Below are 22,632 nucleotides of genomic sequence, written 5' to 3'. Positions count from 1 at the left end.
TCGTGAGTTATTTAGAAACATGTTGTTTAATTTGCAGATATTTGGGGATACTCCAGCTAACTTTTCTGAGATCATATTTTGTATAATTTCTATTCTTTTAAATTTGCTAAAGTATGTTTAATGGCCCAGCATATGGCCTATCGTGGTGTATATTTCATGTGAATTTGAAAAGAATGTGTAATTCAGCTGTTATTGAAGTATTTGATAGATGTCTACTAGGTCAAATTGACTGATCTGTTCAGATCATCTATAGCTTTACTATTTTCACCCTTTTCAAATGATAGTCACTGCTAGCAACTAGTAAACAACAGAAAAGTAAATAGGAAACTAATTACACTTTTAGTGTATATTGTAGGAAACAGACTGCCATGCATGCTTTCCATGAAGTTTTTGGTTTGTATGTATTACCTCTTTCCACAATGAAGAGGATGTAAGAGAGGAAAAGCAGGGTAAGAGGGTGAGCCAGAAACACAGAAGAAATTGTTGAAGGGACACACCAAACACATCACTAGTCTGAGATTTTTTCCATATTTTATATAATGCTTTCACGCCTATTGAGAAAATGAATGCTTGTTGATGAAGATTTTAATCTTTATCAGCGTTCTTTGGAATTCTTGTTTTTTAACACAAAAGTGATAGTATAACTCTTTTAAAAGACATCTATATAATCTTTTGTTTTGAACGGGCTCTCTTTTCACTGAAAAATACCAAAAACTCATGGTTATAGAGTTGGAAGGGTAACTGTAGTACAGAAAGTTTGGCCAATTACATAGTGTTACAGTTTTAAGAGCTGCTTCCAAAGCAATCAGACTATTCGGAAAAACTTTTTCATAACAAATGTGTTCTTCCTTTAAAATGTAAACAATGAGCCAATCTTAGAAGCAAACATTGACTGCAGGGTCATATCAAGTCCGTTGTTATAAGTACTTTAGTTTTAACAATGCAGAAACGTGAAGGATAGGTTTACTTTTTAACTCCAACCCTGTTCAAAGATCACTTATTGGCCTCTGAAGGAACAGGTGGCATGCCTGTTACAGTTTAACAGGTAGCCTCTGGGTGAGGTATAGTAGTTCAGATAACTTTGGATGCTTTGGATGCTCTCATGTGTGGCAGTATGCACTTGCTAAAACATTCTCCTCTGTGGGTCTGGAAGCCTAGAGTCTATATCCATATTAGGCACTGGGCAGGTATTCCAGACTTCTTTTCTGAGTCATGGATGAAAAATGCCATCTTGCAACTGACACAGCAATTCCTTTGCCAAGAAATCATCATATCCTTAGTTTCTTATGTTGAGGTAAATATTCAAGTTCTTGGTAAATAAGATAGATTTTCTATTTGCAACATATATCTGAGTATTCATCCTTTTGATAACAAAATTTACAGGGAATATTTTTTCTATCAGAGGCAACGTTAATTATACTAGGCTCTCAGAAGAATTCCAGATTCACCTCAAATACCAGCAACTCAATTCTATTCCACTACTCAGATCTGTTGGGTTAGGTTGAATTGGAATTGTATTACATTTATTGTTAATTTAAGGAGTATTTACATCTTTAGGGAATTTAGTTTACATTTTTATGAACATGGTATATTCTCCACGTATTTAGGTCCTCTTACAGACATTTCAACAAAGTTGCCTAATTTTCTTCATAAAAATCTTGCCAATCATTTATTAGATTTATTCCTATACATATTTTTGATTATTTTTATATGTGATATATTTTTAAAAGTAATATTTCTTAATCTTTGCTGTATGGGGATGTCATTGATTTTTGTATATTGATCTTATATCCAGCAACCTTACTAAATTCCTAATTCTAATAATTTGTAGTCTCTTATGCCTAACTCCATGTTTCCATATAAACAACCATATCATGTACATTTAGGGACCATTTATTTCTTCTTTCCAATCTTTACAATTTTTATTTGTTTTTCTTTTCTAATTACACTGGCTAGAATATGTAGTACATTTTGAATAGTCACAATATTGGAGGCTGGGGATTTCCTTTATTATTTTTGTGAGGCAAACAATATGCTTTAAAATATTTGTTTTTTAGCTGTCACTAGATGTTTTGTACCGAGAGAATTCAAGCTACGTAATCTGCAGTATTGCTAGAGTCATTTCTTTTCTTAAATCTTTTCTCCTATGTTTACCTTCTCTACTAGTTGATTTGCCCTTTACACACTCTAAGTCCAAGTTTTACATTTGCTTTTCTCATTTCTAATGGTGTACTTTGGTGAAATTGAATATTGATTGTAGAATCTCCTACCAAGAACTTTTTTCTCTTTTCATTCAAATTATTATACTTCTTAATATTCATGGCTTCTAGAAAGAATTAAATTTAAAAATAAAATTTACCTTCAAAGACAATGAGATGACCATGGATCTACCAAATGCTTTCATGAAATGTTCTTTATTTTTTCCTACAATATTCTCAGTACTTCCAAATGTGCAGGTTGCTCTGCTGCACAATGTTGGGAATGCCATTCACATCACTGTGTGAGTAGCATGCCCTGGGATTCTGCAGCACGCAATCTTCAACGCTGACTGTGGTAGCCCTGCCTCTGCATTTCACTTTTCTGTCTAATTAGGACTGTGGGGTCTCTCAAGCAATTAGTGATGATCTACTAATGCCTAACTCCACAAACAACTCTAAATGTGTTTCAAAAAAATTTCTACTTTTGGCTGCAAGCAGAAAAAATATCATGTCTGAGAGATATGTTATGATAATACAGCTTTAATAGGCAATCCCATTCCATGCCAAATCAGTGTTGATACAATATTCTTTTGTTTAGTATTATGTAATTAAGTAAATTGTCACTTCTGTTTCTATAAACACAATTAGGACGAGGTAAAAAAAATGGGAAGAGAGGGGAGGAATTCATTTTGGAGAAAGAATCAACATAAAAGTAATATAATTACAACTCTCATTAGTAGTAATAATAATACTTGTGATGAGATGATAATGGTAAGGTAGTAATGATCATCATGCTTATCACCATCACAATGATGCTGATATGCCCATGAATCCTAGTTGTTTGGCTTAGTTCCAAGTTTAAGCTGCATTATAGTTTAGTTTCTGCCATAAAAATTTCTTCAAAGCAGAGAGGGAGAGGATTTCATAGCATAGCTTCTGCTTTCTCACTAAGAAATGATATATGCCAAACTTACAGTGACACAAGATTACCAATTATATTATAACTTTTTAAACTCTCATCCCATGTACAAGAAAGGTCAAAAATTAATTTTATCCGATTGAAACCAGAAGCTTTCTTTAGAAAGGCAGGTCTTTAGTTAAATATTAAAAAGGGCAAAGACTATAGCCAGTTCATTTTTTAGCTGCATATCTAGAGTTTTAAGTTACATATATATAATATACATTATAGGTAATATGGAGAGACTTTAGATAGATAGATAGATAGATAGATAGATAGATAGACAGACAGACAGACAGACACCTATATATAGTACATGTATTTGTGGAATATCTTATTCATTCAGTATTGAATAGCACAGGTCTAGACCTCACAGGGGGTAATACCACGAGGGGAATAATGTGTGCAAAGTGCAGAGTAAGTGCATGTAAATAGCTTGCACTAGCAGAAAAAAGCACTGCATGGAGCCAAAAGAGGAATATAAATCAATCGTGATCCTGGTAGAATAAAGTTTATATGCTCTGGCATATTTGCAAGTAATGATGCTAGTGAAAGAGCTAAACAGAAGGCAAAAATAGAGACCACAGGTTATAGAAAAAGTTATGCACAGTCAAGAGTTGGAAAGCAACTTAACTTAAAAAAAAAAAAAAAACCATCTACCCTGGCAGTGTATAAGGCATACTAGGCTTGCTGCTAATATGAAGTAGCCAGGGACATTTGTCTTTCTATCACTGGTGCCAGGCACAGGGTAAGTTCTCAATACATATTTGTCCACAATGGAGGAAGAGTGATCAGTTAGATAGCTATGTGGCCTACTTAAAAATACCACACTTTGCCAACGTCACATGTGGTTCAAGAAAATCTGTTTCTGAGTTGTTTTTGTGGGTGTGGTTCACAGACAACATTGGTGACACATCAGGAAAGATGGCAAGCAGAACGAGAACCAGTGCTACAAAAAGTGATATCATTGTAACAGCATGGGTGGGCCTGGGAGTCAGTTCTCATGCAACCCCATTAGTTCTAGAAAGTTCTCATATGACTAAGAAAAATCTGACAGGAATCGAACAGATTTCATCATTAAGCAAACAGAAAACATCAAGTAACGGAAAGTGTCGAATGAGGTTAGGAGGAAACAATTTTAGATATTTTATAGCCTCCTGCCTCTTTCATTCCCTTTCTCAATCAGCTCTCCTCCTATCCCACCAATGACCCTCTCCTACCCTTACCCCAGGAACACTAACAAAGCAGGGATGTTTCTGTATAATACATTCAAGAAATTGCACAAGATCACCTAAGAAGAGGCTGCTATAGTCTGAATGTTTGTGTTCCTCCAAAATTCATGTGTTGAAACCTAACCCCCAAGGTGATGGTATTAGGAGGTGGAAGGTGATTGAGTCACCTCATGAATGGGATTAGTGCCCTTAGTGCTGGAGAAAGCCTGTTGGCCCTGTTCACACCCTTCTGCCATGGGAGGATTCCTTGAGAAGGTGTGATTTTTGAAGCAGAGAGGGGACCCTCACCAGACGTCTAATCTGCTGCTGCCTTGATGGTGGACTTTTCAGCCTCCAGAACTATGAGGAATAAATTTCTGTTGTTTATAAATTACCTAGTCTAAGGTATTTTGTTATAGCAGCAGGAACAGGAACCTCTGCTTCTAAGACAGAGGCAGAGCTAGGATTTGAAAAATTAGATGCCAGAGCTCCTGGTCATTATTATTATTATACTAAACCAGATCATGCAGTAGTAACACTGCAGGCAGAAAGCAAAATGCCTTCAAAGCCATTTTCTTAAAATTCTGTCATGAAGCAGCAATTATCCTTCAACTCAGTTTTTTTTTTTTTTTTTTTTTTTTGAGACGGAGTCTCGCTCTGTCACCCAGGCTGGAGTGCAGTGGCACGATCTCGGCTCACTGCAGCCTCTGCCTCCCGGGTTCAAGCAATTCTTCTGCCTCAGCCTCCGAGTAGCTGAGACTACAGGCACACGCCACCACGCCCAGCTAATTTTTGTAGTAGAGATGGGGTTTCAATGCATTGACCAGGCTGGTCTCAAACTCTGGACCTTGTGATCCGCCCACCTCGGCCTCCCAAAGGGCTGGGATTACAGGCGTGAGCCACTGCGCTCAGCCTCAACTCAGTCTTAAAGCAAAGGTTGCGACTTTCCTTACCAGCAAAAGCCACCTAAAAGTTTTAAAATCACCCATCAATAAAAAAACAAGAAAACAACCAAGATTCCAAAATCTCCAGCAATGAAGAATAGAGGAGGGAGAAGGCAGGGTGAACATGTTACTCCCACTTAGCCTCATTCATAAAATGGGAGTAATAATAACACATATCTTAGAAGGTTGTGGTAGGATTAAATACATTAATTAAAGCACTCAGAATAATGCTTGACACATCATACACATTTAATAAAAATTAATTATTATTTATCTTTTTCCTACCAGATGCAGTGGAGCTTTTTTCTTTTTTGCTAATTAGCCTAGAGTAAATTGCAATGTGTCTTCAGTTCCTGAAGCCTAAGGATGTGATGTCCAGCAACGTGCTCATATTTTTAAAAATTCTGTACAACTTATTTGGGTAATTCCATGTTGTGATAGTAATAATGTAATAATACTAACTCACCATAACTTGTTATTTTAACCAGACATTTTTAATTGCTCTAACCAAAGTGAATTAAAAGATTACTGATCATGCTGCAAAAGCAGAATGGTGAAATGATTAGGAGCCTAGACCCTCATGTTCTAACTCTAGGTTAGAATGCCACTCACTAGCCGAGTGACTTCGGGCAAATAATCTATCTTCTTTATGCCTCAGTTTCCTCATCTGTAAATTGGGATACTACGAGTATTTCTCTCAGAGATTTCTTATGAGGACTATATTAGTCTGTTCTCACACTGCTATAAAGAACTACCTAAGACTGGGTAATTTATGAAGCAAAGAGGTTTAATTGACTCAGAGTTCCACAGACGTAACAGGAAGCATGACTGGGAGGCCTCAGAAATCTCACAATCATGGTGGAAGGCAAAGGGGAACACGGACCTTCTTCTCAGGGCAGCAGGAGAGAGAGAGAGAGCGGGGAGAACCACCACACACTTTTAAACCATCAGATCTCTTGAGAACTCACTCACTATCATGAGAACAGCATGGGAGAATCCGCCCCCATGATCCAATCACCTCTCCACACCAGGTCCCTCCCTACACACGTGGGGATCACAATTCGAGATGAGATTTGGGTGGGGACACAGAGTCAAACCATATCAAGGACTAAATGAGTCATCATTGCACATAAAGTTCTAGGAATAGTGTTTTGCACATAGTATGTACTTATATATATGAGTTGTTTCTTTTACACTTTTTCCATATAGTTAAGAAAATATATTTTGCTAGTTGATTTTTACAAGTTTATTAGTAAAATGTTCATAGAGAAACATTTACATTTTCTTATTCTAAATGTCCAAAATATATTTAATACTTATTTAACAAATTTATTTTACATGGTTGAATATTATTTAACATATAATATTTAACATGGTTGAAATTAAAGGCTTTATGTCAGCCTAATTTTAATATATTGTAGTTATTGCTTTAATTGTGATATATTGTAGTATATTGTAATTGTAATATATTGTAGTTATTGCTAATTGTAATATATTGTACTTATTGCTTTAATTCTATTTTAATCTTTAGATGTTTAGTTAAGGTCACTGCCTTTCATTATCTCAGCTTATTTCTTTTCTCAAAATCCATGCATAGGCTTCAATTATAATGTTTATATAATTTACTAGTAAATTCTCTCACTAACAAAGTAAACTATTAGGCTATAACAAATACGATACATACTTAGACTATTTTTTATCTTTATATACAGACACTGCTAAACGTCATAAATTGTAGAGCTTAAAGACTTTTTAAAATACATGTATATATTTTTAATTTTTATGCTTAGCTACCACTATGAAGTATTGAAATTAACAACAACCTCAAATCAAGCAGTGAAAAATGCTAGTGAATCATCACATTTTAATGCTGCTTAATTTTTAGGCTTCTGGTGTGAATTGGCTATGAGATACAACAATTTAAAGGATAATAACTAAACTCTTTCCTATTTCCTGCTTAATTTCCTTTTAAAGAAAAGTATTGGACTTTAAAAAATATTACTCATTCTTTAAATAAAGAAAACCAGGGAATTAGAATTCTCTTAACAAGTGCATCTTCTAGAGCAGCAGTCCCCAATCTTTTTAGCACCAGGGACTGGTTTCACAGAAGACAATTTTTCCATGGATGGGGTCGGTGGGATGGTTTTGGGATAAAACTGTTCCACCTCAGATCATCAGGCATTAGATTCTCATAGAGAGCCTGCAGCCTAGCTCCCTTGCATGTGCAGTTCACAATAGGGTTCAAATTCCTATGAGAATCTATTGCTGCCACTAATCTGACAGGAGGCGGAGCTCTTGTAATGCTGGCCGGCCACTCACCTTCTGCTGTGCAGACTGGTTCCTAACAGGCCACGGACCAGGAGTTAGGGACCCCTGTTCTAGAGCAAAGAATTTCAGATGAGGAAATAAGTGACTAAAACAAAAGCACTTTTATAAGTTTAGAAAGGATGGCTCTATATAGATCTACATAAGAAGAAAAAAAATCAATCAAATAGTATCTGTGTCACGTTGATGTGTCTTGTTGAATCTTCTAGTCCCATCCCAATGTTTAGCACTGTAAACACACATGCAGGCCAGGTGTAGGTGGCATTGGGGCAGCACTACAGTGACAACAGCACCTTGGGAAGTACCATAAGCAGAGAACGTTTGCGTTTGGGTCACTCCCAGGAAAGTTGCAGAGACATAATAGAAAAAAGCCAAAACTACAAAGGCATTTTTTTTTAAAAAAGGTTAACTTATTATTATTATTTTTAAATTTTACTTTAAGTTCTGCGATACGTGTGCGGAACATGCAGGTTTGTTACATAGGTTCGTATGTGCCATGGTGGTTTGCTGCACCTATCAACCTGTCATCTAGGTTTTAAGCCCCACATGCATTAGGTTATTTGTCCTAATGCTCTCCCTCCGCTTGCCCCCAATCCCCCAAGAGGCCCTGGTGTGTGATGTTTAAAATGATTAACTTATAAAGAAACCAAAGTGGTCATCTTTCATATTTATAATTATAGAAAACATTAAACTCACATTGCTAAGACTTTCTTCATCTTCAGCTATGTCCTTTTAGGGAACTGAACTTTTTCTAATTTTTTATACAAAATTTTAAAACTCTCCTTATTTAAAATTGATTGACCACCCAAAAATGTGTCTTTCTTTGCTTCCATTCCATGATTTATAAAGAATTAGCTTTAGTACTGTTTTTAGAGTGTAGGTTGAAAAGGCATTTTATTTTCCACCTCGGAGTAATTTCTAAACCACATCAATTATTTTTCATGTGCAGCTGTTTTCATCCACAAATTATTGCCTTATGCATTTTTACTTTACCACACATTTCAGAAGAGAAGGAATGAAGGGGAACCAGCTAATCTACAAATGTTCACCTACAGTAGATCAGGCCAAAAAAAGGAGAGAAGAATATGACCCAAAACTTCTTTAGAAATAAGAACTGCTTATTAATAGTCTAAACCAGGGGTGCCCAATCTTTTGGCTTTCCTAGGCCACACTGGAAGAAGAAGAATTGTCTTGCACCACACATAAAATACACTAACACTAAAGAAAGCTGATGAGCTAAAAAAAAAAAAAAAAAAAAAAAAGAAAAGAAAAAGAAAAAAGCAAAAAAAAAAAATCTCATAATGTTTTAAGAAAGTTTTTGAATTTGTATCAGATTGTAAGCCTCTTGGGAACAATCCTGGGTTTTATTTATGTTTCCCAGCACATAAGTAAACATTTCCCAACAAAATGCATAAATGGTAGGGGAAAAAGTAAATTGGGAATCAACTCTTCAGTGATAATTAAATGCAAGGAAAGTAGATTATATATTCAGCGTTTACCAAGCTTGGTAAATAAAGCACAAGATTGTTGTCAAGAGGCATACAATCTGATTTGGCATGTAATAATTTGCACATAAAGCAATGAGAGACTACTATAAGGCAATAAAACATGCTAGAGACTGGGAGACCCAGAAAAAGAAAAAAAAGCTGGATGGCGACTATGATAAGGTTTGGATATGCTAAAAAGGGGCAAGAAAGACATTCTCCAAAGGCATACATGAAGGTTTAAAATGAATAAGGGGCTAGGCGTGATGGCTCACACCTGTAATCCCAGCACTTTGGGAGACAGAAGAGGGAGGATTGCTTAAGTTCAGGAGTTGGAGACCAGCCTGGGTGACATACTGAGACCTCGTCTCTACTAAAGATAACAAAAATTAGTCAGGCATGGTGGCACAAACCCATAGTTCCATCTACTCAGGAGGCTGAGGTGGGAGAATCACTCGAGCCCTGAGGCTACAGTGAACTATGATCATGTCATTACAGTCCAGAAGGAGTGTAATATCTTTTCTGTTTGCTAAAATTATACTGCTTTGGATTCACCCATTTATTTCTATCATGTTTTCTAAGAAGGAGAAAAGGCTACAAGATTTTTAGATGTTCACCTGTCAATGAAAAGGAGATATAATTTGGCCCAGAAAGAAAGTCTATTGATCCAAGGAGCAGCTTAGACAAAGAGCTGTTTTTAGTATTACCCTGGTCTCATGCTATCCACCACCGGCAGTCCTCACTGAACTTCCCCCCAAGCTGAATAATTCTAAACTTTAGAAAATGCTAACAATTTTTAAAGTGTCAAGAAATTATGGTAAAATGAACACTTACATTTAGTACATGATATGAACATATACAAACAAAATATTTTACTACAGAACCATAAATTGATGGAATGATCAAATAAGATTATAGAATCATGGCTATAGAAATAGAAATACAAGGTCAGGAGCAGTGGCTCATGTCTGTAGTCCCAGAACTTTGGGAGGCCGAGGTGGGCAAATCACGAGTTCAAGAGATCGAGACCATCCTGGCCAATATGGTGAAACACCATCTCTACTAAAAATACAAAAATTAGCTGGGCATGGTGGCGCGCGCCTGTAGTCCCAGCTACTTGGGAGGCTGCGGCAGGAGAATCACTTGAACGTAGGAGGCGGAGGTGGCAGTGAGGTGAGATCGCGCCACTGCACTCCAGCCTGGTGACAGAGTGAGACTCTGTCTCAAAAAAAAAAAAGAAATGCAAGTCTACTGACTAAGCCTACCACGACTCATGTAGGATGATATTGTCTAGAGAAAAAGATGGTCTTTAAATCAAGTACTTGTGATAACAGTCAAATGATACCAAGTTCTAAAGTCAGAGAAAAATAGTTAAATCAATACCTGAAAATTTACAGATTTTATTGGATAAATGGTAAAATATTTAGTTGTGAAAAAGATAAACTTTTCTCCAGAGTTAAAATGCCTGAGTACTGACCCTCCTTTGTTTGTGACTGACAATATCCCTAGGATATTTTCTTAAAGAAAATTATCAGTATCAACATTTTAACTCTGGAGAAAAAATATATATATAATGATAATTTTCTTTAAGAAAACATCCTACGGTTTTTGTCAGTTACAAACAAAGAAGGGTTAGCATTCAGGGTCTTTTCCTTAAGGAAACAGAACTCTGAATGTAGAGCTCTTCATGACTCCGATAAAGGGCATATGTTTTTCTGTATCTCCTAGAAAGAGGTGTGGACGTTTTTGGTGGTTGAAGAATTAGAATCCAAGTTAGATTCTGTTCTCTTAAAGCAGGATCCATTTTCCGCATGTAACTTCACAATGGGTGCTATGACCAGCTAAGCCTATAAATGATCACTGCACCAAATCAGGACTCTAATATACTACTGTTTTACTTTATCATGGCCTAGTAGATATAGCAAAGTTGCGTAACAGAAGAAAAACAACCCTGGTTTTACCATTCTCATGGCGTTAACATAATCTCCAGTGAGTAAAATGATACTTCTTAAAAATTGGCCCAATTTATGTATTGTAACTATAGCCTATAACGTACTTTCAGTAACAGGGTGATCATGATAAAGGAGAATTCTGGCCAGGTGTGGTGGCTCACACCTGTAATCCCAACACTTTGGGGGACTGAGGCAGAAGGATTGCTTAAACCCAGGAGTTTGAGAACAGTCTTGGCAACATAGCAAGACACCATCAATACAAAAAATTTTAAAAATTGGCTGAGCAGCTGGGCGCAGTGGCTCATGCCTGTAATCCAGCACTTTTGGAGGCCAAGGCGGGCGGATCACCTGAGGTCAGCAGTTCGAGACTAGCCTGGCCAACATGGTGAAACCTCGTCTCTACTAAAAATACAAAAAGTAGCTGGGTGTGGTGGCGGCATCTGTAGTCCCAGCTATTCGGGAGGCTGAGGCAGGAGAATTGCTTGAACTCAGGATGAAGAAGTTGCAGTGAGCTGAGATCATGCCACTGTACTCCAGCAACAGAGTGAGACTCTGTCTCAAAAAAAAAAAAAAAAATTAGCTGAGCATGGTGACGTATTCCTATAGTCCTTCCTACTTCAAAGCCTGAAGTAACAGGATCACTTGAGCCCAGGAGGTCAAGGCTGCAGTGAGCCACGATCACACCACTACCCTCTATTCTGGGCAACAGAATGAAACTCGGTTTCATTAAAAAAAAAAGAAGCAGCACCCTCTTTGTCATTCAACACCCATTTTTGAAAACTTGATATGTGGCTAACAGAACTGAGTGTCCCTGGAAAGAGGTCTTTTTTTTCTTTTGAGACAGTCTGACTCTGTTGCCCAGGCTGGAGTACAGTGGTGCAATCATGGCTCACTGCAGCCTCAACCTCCCAGGCTTAAGCAATCCTCCCACCTCAGCCTCTGAAGTAGATGGGACCATAGGCAGTGCCACCATGCCTGGCTAATTTTCTAAAACTTTTTTGTAGAGGCAGGGTCTCACTATGTTGCCCAGGCTGGTCTCAAACGCCTGGGCTCAACAGATCCTCCCGCCTTGGCCTCCAAAAGTGCTGGGATTACAGGTGTGAGCCATCAAGTCCAGCCTGAAGTCTTTTTAATAAGGAAAGACTCTGGAACAAAGAAGATAAAGGAGTTTCAAGCTTATTTGATTTAGAGGGAAAGATTCTGGAGTTCAAGCTTATTTGATTTAGAGTATCTTTACACAATGTAGTGAAATTTCATTAATTTGTATTCTTACAGTGAACTAATTTCACCTAGTTTGGGCTATTCTGTAATATTTATGATGCAAGAAAATCAGTAACAAAATTATAAACTAGTTCTTTCCGGTTAGAAGGTGTAAAATGAAAACAGTTGGACAATTATTCAGGCACTAGAAAATATTATGTGGAGCAACTCCTAGGATTTGGTTTGCTCCCCAAGGAAAACCAAGCTTCCAAATAAATATTTTAGCAAACAAATCTATTACTTTTTTCTTTTCTTAATTATTCTTAGAAAAATTGTATATATAAACACTTTGTTATCCATAAGCCAAATATTTCCAAAGTAGACATTGCCCACGTTTGGTTAATTACCTGAATTTATAGGGTTAGTTTCCATTCCATTCATTCGCGTGGTCACGTTGTTTAGTTCACATAATATGTCCCAGCCTCAGCTGAAATTCTAGTTATTGGCAGAGTTTAAGAACGCTTGGGAAAGGAACCTGGGCAAGTGCTTTTATCCATTCTGGTCAAGGGGTCCTGATCTGGAGTTCATGCATGAGCTTTTAGGAGGTCCGCAAGTCTGCAAAAATTGCATGTAACAATTGTATATGTTTTCATATGTTTTCTTAAAAAATTTTTTTTTGAGGCAGGGTCTCACTCTGTCACCCAGGCTGGGGTACAGTGGTGTGATCTCGGCTCACTGCAACCTCCACCTCCCAGGTCCAAGCGATTCTCCTGCTTTAGCCTCCCGAGTAGATGGGACTACAAGCACATGTCACCAAGCCCAGCTAATTTTTGTATTTTTTTGGTAGCGACAAGGTTTCAGTGTGTTGGCCTGTCTGGTCTCAAATTCCTGTCCTCAAGTGATCCGCCAACCGTGGCCCCCAAAGTGCTGGGATTACAGGTGTGAGGCACAGCGCCCGGCTGATTTTTATATGTTTAGATGAAAATTTCCAGAGAGTTCACGATTTTCATGATGATCAAAGGTCCCTCTCCTTCTAAAAAGGTTCAATTATTGATTTAAAGAATTCTTATTTGTCAGTCCTTATTGGAGATCCAATGCTCCAATGAACTGAGATACAATTTTGGGTTGAAAGATCTGAAATGGTGTCTTCTCTCCACTGACCACAAGCTGGGCTTTGAAATGAGAGTGGTAACCTTTCCCTTGCAAATCCCTGTAAGGTCTGCTTTCAACAGTTCGCTGCCGTTTGAAGGAAAAACTGTTCCAAATGTAATTACATACATATTGGGGATATTAAACATTTCTTCTGTGGAAGTCTCTTGTATCCTTTGTTTATTTGGTTAACAATACTTTTGCAAGCCTATTATATGTAGTAGGTGCCAAGGATACAAGGATAAACCCAAATACACGTGTCCTTTGTCTTCGTGGATGGATGTATAGCAGAGAACATTTTCATTTTTCATAATTCTCTGTATCTACTGGAGAAAGAAAATGATAAAACATACCCAAGTTTATCTAATTTCAACCAGAAACTCTCAAATTAAATGCATGAAGTGACATCTAGTGTTGGTTAAGTGGCAGTGAAATATGTGTCAGGACAAGGCATATTTTAACTTTATTTGAACAGACTGTTAAACTTGGCTGTGTTAAGTTGCCAACTCCGGAAAGCATAGTTTTGCTTTTAAAAATATTTCAGAGTAATTCTGAAATAATCTGAATTTAAATGTTAATAACGTTCTTATTTTTTCAAAATAAAATGCTTAACGCCTACAGAAAAGTCTAGAGAATGAAATAACAGTTACATATCTACCACCCAACTCTGTCAAATCTTAACGTTTTGCTTTACTTATATCAGATATTTTAAACATAAAATGTAATAGACACATTTGATGCCTTATTAACTATTTCTGATTTCATGTCCATCTTGTTCTCTTTTGAAGTAATCAATATTTGGTTTATTATCTCTGTGACTGTTTTTGTATTTTTATTACATATTTGTGTACACGTAAAATTTATAATATTGCACATATTTTATAGCTGATATAAGGGATACCGTATGGTACAAATACTTCTGCAACTTACTTTTTCTAGTTTAATATTATGCTTTGGAGATTTTGTGATATTGCTCATCTAACTTCAGTCATTTACTGTAACTGCTGTATGTTAGCATTCCATTGAATGAATTATACAACAATTTATTTAATTTACAGCTGATGGACATTCTGAGTGTTTTCAGTCTCTTGCTCTTATAAACCATGCTACAGTGAACACTTATACATGACCCATTGTGCACACATTTGCGAGTTTCTCTAGGCTGCCCAACAAGGAGGGATTGCACAAGTGTATACTTTCAAAACATCTATAGCTATTAAGCATTTGCTCTCCAAGATGGTTGTACCAATTTACACCCTCAGCAGAAGTGTAAGAAAACTTCTGTGGCTTCACATTCTCCCCAGCACTTGGTATTGCCAGGCTTTTTAATTTCTGACAATCTGCTTGATGTAAAATGTTATCTCATTGTGGTTTCAATTTGCATTTCTCTGACGAGTAGTAAAACTGAGATATTTATTTATTTATTTATTTATTTATTTTGAGACAGAGTCTCGCTCTGTCTCCCAGGCTGGAATGCAGTGGCGCAATCTCGGCTCACTGCAAGCTCCGCCTCCTGGGCTCACGCCATTCTCCTGCCTCAGCCTCCTGAGTAGCTGGGATTACAGATGCCTGCCACCATGCCCAGCTAATTTTTTGTATTTTTAGTAGAGACGGGGTTTCACCGTGGTCTCGATCTCCTGACCTCGTGATCCGCCCGCCTCGGCCTCCCAAAGTGCTGGGATTACAGGAGTGAGCCACTGCGCCCGGCCGAGCTTTTTAAAAAATATGTTTTTACTATTGAAGTTTCTTCCGTGAATTGCCTATTCCTATTCTATGCCTAGTAGATTGCTGGCATTTTCCTTAAAGTACTTGCTGATATAAGTACTTTATAGGCTTGAAATATTGCAAATATTGTTTCCCAGTTTATGGCTTGGCTGTTCACTGTGTTCATGGAATCTTTTCATTTTAAAGCAATCGACTTTGGTTGGGCGTGGTGGCGCATGCCTGTAATCCCAGCAATTTGGGAGGCCAAGGCGGGTGGATCACCCGAGGTCAGGAGTTCAAGACCAGCCTGGCCAACGTGGTGAAACCTGTCTCTACTAAAAATTCAAAAATTAGCCGGGCGTGGTGGTGTGTGCCTGTAATCCCAACTACCCAGGAGGCTGAGGCAGGAGGATCACTGGAACCCAGGAGGCAGAGGCTGCAGTGAGCCGAGATCACGCCACTGCAGTCCAGCCTGGGCGACAGAGCAAGACTTCGTCTCAAAAAAAAAAATAAAAAAAAATAAAAAATAAATAACTTTATGAATCTTTCTCTTTTTATTGCTTATTTTAAAATCCTTTTTTTTTTTGGAGGCGGCATCTCGCTCTGTTGCCCAGGCTGGAGTGCAGTGGCACGATCTTGGCTCACTGCAACCTCTGCCTTTGGGGTTCAAGCAATTCTCCTACCTCAACCTCCTGAGTAGCTGGGATTACAGACGTGTATCACCACGCCCAGCTAATTTTTGTATTTTTAGTAGAGAGGGTGTTTCACCATGTTGGCCAGGTTGGTCTCAAACTCCTGACCTCAAGTGATCTGCCTGCTTCGGCCTCCCAAAGTGCTAGGATTACAGGAGTGAAACACTGTGCCTGGCCTTAAAATCTTTATTAAGCTTTTCTCCTTTATTTTCTCTTAAAATGTTTAAAGTTTTTTTTCCTTATTTAGGTTTCTAAATCATAAACTTTTCTGTATTGTGTGAGGTAGAAAATTCGATTCCTTTTGTATCATGGATAATTATTGTCCTAGCATTATTTATTGAAGAAACCATCCTTTCCTCACTGTTCATTTTAGCTCATCACCAAAGTCACTTATGAAATTAATTTTGGGCCAGGCACAGTGCTCACACCTGTAATTCCAGTACTTTTGGAGGTCAAGGCAGGAGGATTGCTTGAGGCCAGGAGTTCAAGACTAGCCTCGAAAACAAAGTGAGACCCCATCTCTACAAAAAATTTTCTAAAATTAGCCCAGCACAGTGATGTGTCTGCCATTGCGTTATTTGGGAGGCTGAGGCAGGAGGATTGCTTGAGCCCAGGAGTTTTAGGCCTCAGTGAGCTTTGATGGCACCACTGCACTCAAGCCTGAGTGACAGATCTTTAAAAAAGAAAAAAATAGTAATTTTGTAAGATTTGTCTTGCATAGCACTGCCTGGCTCCTGAGGTTCCCTCAGTTAAGTCAGGTGTGTATACTGACTTCCACCTATGGGTTTATCCCTACTCACATGCTGAGCCTGTTTTGCTATCTGGTGTCTGAGAAACATTGGTCAGTATCAGGACCATTCTTCCTAGTGTTTCCAGACTCCATTCCTGCGTTCTGGCCATTTGTTTTTTCTTGGGGTCCAATCCTTGTTGTTTGCGCTTGTATTCTAGGTTCTGAGCTAGGATGGCCAACCATCCTGGTTTTCCCAGGACCGAACTACCTGGTTTCCCCAAATGCAAGATTTGTGCTAAAACTCTGACTGTCCCTGGCAAACTTGGCCTGGATGGTTGGTCACTTTAGATGTATCCTGCAGTTTTTGCTTCCTCCTGTGTTGACCTCTTGACTGTCTAGTTTGGTGCTATCTCTGTGCTCACAAATCATATTTACCTTGAACTTGTATTCATTGAGTGCCTATGATGTCAGAGGCTGTATGAAGCATTTTCATATGTCGTATCTCATTCAACCGTTAGACAGCTCTGCATGATTTCCTTTTACAGATGAGGAGGTTTTAATGTAGTTGGCCAGGATCACAAAGTTAGTGACACAAAAGAATGAAACCTGGCTGGGCGCGGTGGCTCACGCCTGTAATCCCAGCACTTTGGGAGGCCAAGGTGGGCAGATCACGAGGTCAGGAGATCGAGACCACCCTGGCTAACACGGTGAAACCCCGTGTCTACTAAAAACACAAAAAATTAGCCGGGCGTGGTGGCAGGCACCTGTGGTCCCAGCTACTCGGGAGGCTGAGGCAGGAGAATGGCGTGAACCCGGGAGCTTGCAGTGAGCCGAGATCACACCACTGCATTCCAGCCTGGGCGACAGAGCAAGACTCCGTCTTAAAAAAAAAAAAAAAAATGAAACCCAAGCCTCCTGACTACACATTTTTTTATTTCCACCAAACTTGTCATCTTCCTGGCCCAAGTTGCATACTTGGGGCCTCCACTCTGTACTAACTGAACTTCTGGGTGAACTCCATTATGCCTTGCCTAGTCTCTTGCTGTCCTTCATACATCTTTTTTTTTTTTTTTTTTGAGACAAGGTCTGGTTCTATCTATCGCCTAGGCTGGAGTGCAATGGCACAATCTCAGCACACTGCAACCTCTGTCCCCCTCTATCCACCAGGCTCAAGGTATCCTCCCACTTCAACCTCCCAAGTTGCTGGAACTACAGGCACAAGACACAATGTCCAGCAAATTTTTGTATTTTTTGTAGAGATGGGGTTTTGCCATAGCCCAGGCTGGTCTCAAACTCCTATGCTCAAGTGATCCACCCCTCAGCCTCCCAAAGCGCTGAGATTATAGGCTTGAGCCACCACACCCAGCCTATCCTTCACACATCTTTAACCTAATATGATAGTACTTGAAGTCAACATCTTCTATTGTAAAGCACAAATGACAAGCCCATTTGTTATGCAATGGTATAAATATCTCAAATGTTTCATTAGGATAAGCACTAAGAAGAAAGATAAGCATGAATATAACAGCATGGCACATCACACTGCCACATCAGATTGCATCCCACCAGTTAATGTCATGGCATGGGATGTGGAATTTTTGCATTTTAATGTATTCATTTCATCAATATTTCCTTTTTGGTAGCTTATTTAAGAAATTCTTCATTAAGTTATTCTCCTTCAGTTTCTCCAAATACCTAATTTAATTAATTTGTAGATTATGAATATAAAACATTATTTGTAGAATATTAGTTTCCCAAATATTAACAGAAATTAGGTGTGTATGTGGGATGGGAGGTGGGCCAATTAGTTTGGGAAACAAATATCTTTATTATAGAACTTCTCAGTCTCTATTTTGCTAATTTGCAGTGTGACTTCCCTACAGAGAGATAGAGTGTGTGGCATTTTTCAAATGCTATGAATTTTCCAAATGACCATGACACCTTTTTCTTTTGTTGCATTGGTTTTGTTTCATAATTTCCCATGTGCCTTGGAACATCCACTGGGAAATGGTGTTTTCATCTCTAACAGCACAATACCCTCCAGAGGGCAGCAGATTCCCTTGGCATATGGCCAATCATCTATTCCTTGAACAGATTGATGAGGGACCTGGAGCATCTTATATTATTATTCCAGTCAGGGATGTAAAATTTCTAGTTTCTATAACAGAGATAGGCATTAAAATTTAGCTCAAGGCTAATAATAAAATAAATTATTGGCACTGAGATACAACACACAAAAAAAATCCTATCATGTCTCTGATGGATTACAATGGCATGCATTGTATTGTAAAGTCCAGATCATGTCTTCTATTTTTCCTCTTAGTCTCGATCAAACAACAAATATTAGTTGAGTGTTCCATAAGGAATAAAATGAAATATTACCATTAGTTCATTTCTCAAGGAACTTACTAAGAGATCAGAGAGATAATTAGATAAGGCAACACATTAGTTCATTGGATTTCATTGGCTGCAAATCAGAATCATTGGGGGGCACTTTTAAACAATAATAATGCTCAAATCTCACCTAAGAACATTAAATTTGAATCTTTGTGTTTGGTTCCAGGCATGAGATTTTTTTTTTTAATTATACTTTAAGTTCTAGGGTACATGTATACATGTGCAATGTTGGTGTGCTGCACCCATTAACTCGTCATTTACATTAGGTATTTCTCCTAATGCTATCCCTCTCCCCTCCCCCACCCCATGACAGGCCCTGGTGTGTGATGTTCCCCACTCTGTGTCCAAGTGTTCTCATTGTTCAATTCCCACCTATGAGTGAGAACATGTGGTGTTTGGTTTTTTGTCCTTGTGACAGTTTGCTGAGAATGATGGTTTCCAGCTTCATCCATGTCCCTACAAAGGACAAGAACTCATCCTTTTTTATGGCTGCATAGTATTCCATGGTGTATATGTCCCACATTTTCTTAATCCAGTCTATCATTGATGGACATTTGGGTTGGTTCCAACTCTTTGCTATTGTGAATAGTGCTGCAATGAACATACGTGTGCATGTGTCTTTATAGTAGCATGATTTATAATCCTTTGGATATATACCCAGTAATGGGATGGCTGGGTCAAATGGTATTTCTAGTTCTAGATCCTTGAGGAATCACCACACTGTCTTCCACAATGGTTGAACTAGTTTACACTCCCACCAACAGTGTAAAAGTGTTCCTATTTCTCCACATCCTCTCCAGCACCTGTTGTTTCCTGAATTTTTAATGATCGCCATTCTAACTGGTATCTCATTGTGGTTTTGATTTGCATTTCTTTGATGGCCAGTGATGATGAGCATTTTTTCATGTTGGCTGCATAAATGTCTTCTTTTGAGAAGTGTCTGTTCATATCCTTCCAGGCATGAGATTTTAAAAACATGTTTTCGGGTGATTCTAACGAGTGGCCAGGGTTGAAACTATTGCATTAAGAGGATAAAAAAGTAATTTTGGAAAGAGGTTTCTGACCTTTTCAAGCAGGTGGAGGAATTTAGAATTCTTTTCCCAGGGAGAATGTTTCAAATGAAGAAGAGTACAAAACGACAATGGTCATTCTTACATCCTCTGTCCAAAGTTAACCTTTGTTAACATCTTATTCTTTCTTAGCCATCAGAATTGCAAACAATAAAATCGTACAAAACCCACATCTTATAGTTCCTAAACTTAACTTTAGAAAACATTTTCTAGGAGAGCAAAAGACATCATTTTTTTCATCTCCAAAAATGCATTATAACTCACCCTAGTTAACAAATAGTCTGGCATATTCCAAATAGATCCACTGGGCCATAGACCTCATCTAGCAAAGATGAATTCTGTTCATTTGCTCTGTGAATAGAGCTAAGAGGCTTATTTGTGCAAAGACTAACTGATGAGGTGGAAGAAGAGAGAGCAAGACAGCAAGAAAATATTAGTGAATATATATCTTCCAACTGCAAAGAGATATGGAGCAAGAACCTGCCTAGATGGAAGGAATTAGAACTATAGGCTATAGTTATGGATGAGAGGTTTTCTTTATGCAAAATTAACTAGCTTTTAGTGGGAAGTGAGTGGATGGAAACGTGTCTCATTAACATCATGTTCGAACTTACCATAAGCTCAGTGAGGGTCAATAACCTGATAGGATGGCTGTTTTTAGGGCATCATAGGACTGAAGATGACTTCCTGACAACAGTTAAAAAATTTTGAAATAGAAGACAATCTTGAAAACAAAATACAAGCAGAAATATGTCCTCTGACAGCTGATAAGTATTTTAAGCAATGGATCTGATCCATATTTTGCAAAAGCCTCTAGAAATTAAACTAAAAATGCTTCACTAGGTCTAATGAAGTATATCTTGAATGATCCAGAGGAAGATATTATTGTCATCCCCATTTAATAGATGAAGTATCTAAAATCAGAGATACTGACTGATTTTTTCTAGACTGCAAGCTAATAAGTAGCCAGCTGGGACTTGAAACCAGGCACACTGATTATCTCCATAGTCTGTGTGCTTAACCACTGCATGGTACTGCCTCATAACTTACAGAAAAAAATTCGCATTGCATTACGGAAAACCTATATATTCACACATTACATTTATTACCCATTCTAAGGGACACACTATAATGTCTCTAAATTTGGGATATTACTAGTAATCAATGGTGTCTATAATTTTAGTTGATACATATATTAATACATACATGATATCTATAATTATAATCAACACACAATTGGTATATAAAACAATGGTGCATCTTTGAAATAGAGTAAAATAAATCTCATAGGCACTTGTACTTGTTCTTTCTTTAAGGGAAATGTTTGTGAATTCAGAAATCCTTTTCTTTTCTAGGAAAAGTGATGAATTAATTACAAATTTCTGCAAATGGAAGTTCATTCATTTATTTGGTCACCAAATATTTTTTGAGTTTGGAGATCAAAGTAGTAGAGTCTCAACTCTGAAGTCAGACAGACCTGGGTGGAATCCAGGCCACACCATTTTCAAGCTATGTAACCTTGAAGAAATTCTGTAATCTCTCTAAACCTCAATAAAATGAAAATGTTCACAGTGTCTTATAGGTTTATTGTGAGGATTTAATGCAATAACTCATTTAAGGGATAATACCTGTTTGGCATATTAAAAACGTCATCTATTAGTATCATTATTTAAAAACCTGTTAAATATCCCCATTTTGTTACAGTGTTCTAAGGTTTGTTAACAACCTTAGAACAATGAAATAAGGATAAAATTTTGCCCTCATAAAGCTTATATCCTCATTGGAAAACACACAATTATTATTGTGTTCATGTGGTGATCACCGGGCAAGTCACTTAAGAGTTTGAAGATAAATAAGATGCCTTATCTAATGGTTAAAATCTTATTAAAGAAAATTTCTTTGAAAGTAGCTTATATTTTTACAAGATAAAGCATTTCTATATGTGGTCTAGTAAAAGATTTAAAGTAGGCAATCCAAAAAGATTTGTTGAATCAAATTGTACTGCATGTCTTTCCTTTCTAATTTGCTATGAGTTAGGAACCACAAGGAGCCTTTTCCTAACAGTTTTTTTAAAAAGTTTTGTGCTGCGTGCAGTGGCTCACGGCTGTAATCCCAGCACTTTGGGAGGCTGAGGTAGGTGGATCACTTGAACTCAGGAGTTTGAGACCAGCCTGGACAAGATAGTGAGACTCATCTCTAACAAAAATACAAAAATTAGCTGGGTGTGGTGGTGTACGTGTGTAGTCTCAGCTACTCATACTCAGGAGGCTGAGGCAGGAGGATCGCTTGCACCCAGGAGTTGGAGGTTGCAGTGAGCTGAGACTGTACCACTGCACTGCAGCCTGGGGAACAGAGACAAACTCTGTCTCAAAAAAAAAAAGTAAAGTAAAATAAAAATAAAAAATAGTTTTCCTTTAACAATCCTACTACAGAATCACAGGAAATTTTAAAATATCAAATATATAGCATCTACCTTCCAATTACACATTCAGATGTTTTCACTCATTGCCATGTGTTTTCATCACATATTAACTGTTATCTTTTATCACTATAATAATTGTCTTTTATTACCAACTATATGCTGAGATGCCAAAAAATAAAACTTACCACATAAGGTG

General features: G+C 37.8%; 1 long non-coding RNA gene across 1 annotated transcript; it reads left to right on the top strand.

The window, feature by feature from the left end:
• Positions 1-1,115: 1,115 nt before the first annotated feature.
• LOC100582451 lies at positions 1,116-21,595 on the top strand. The gene is made up of 2 exons (XR_121284.1): positions 1,116-1,294; positions 21,370-21,595. It is a non-coding gene; the product is annotated as an uncharacterized LOC100582451 (long non-coding RNA).
• The last annotated feature ends 1,037 nt before the right edge of the window (positions 21,596-22,632 follow it).

This window comes from Nomascus leucogenys, chromosome 10, assembly GCF_006542625.1.
Source record: "Nomascus leucogenys isolate Asia chromosome 10, Asia_NLE_v1, whole genome shotgun sequence".
Lineage (NCBI taxonomy): Eukaryota > Metazoa > Chordata > Mammalia > Primates > Hylobatidae > Nomascus > Nomascus leucogenys.
Note: the sequence above shows the minus strand (reverse complement) of the source record. Positions and strands in the feature narration are given on the sequence as shown.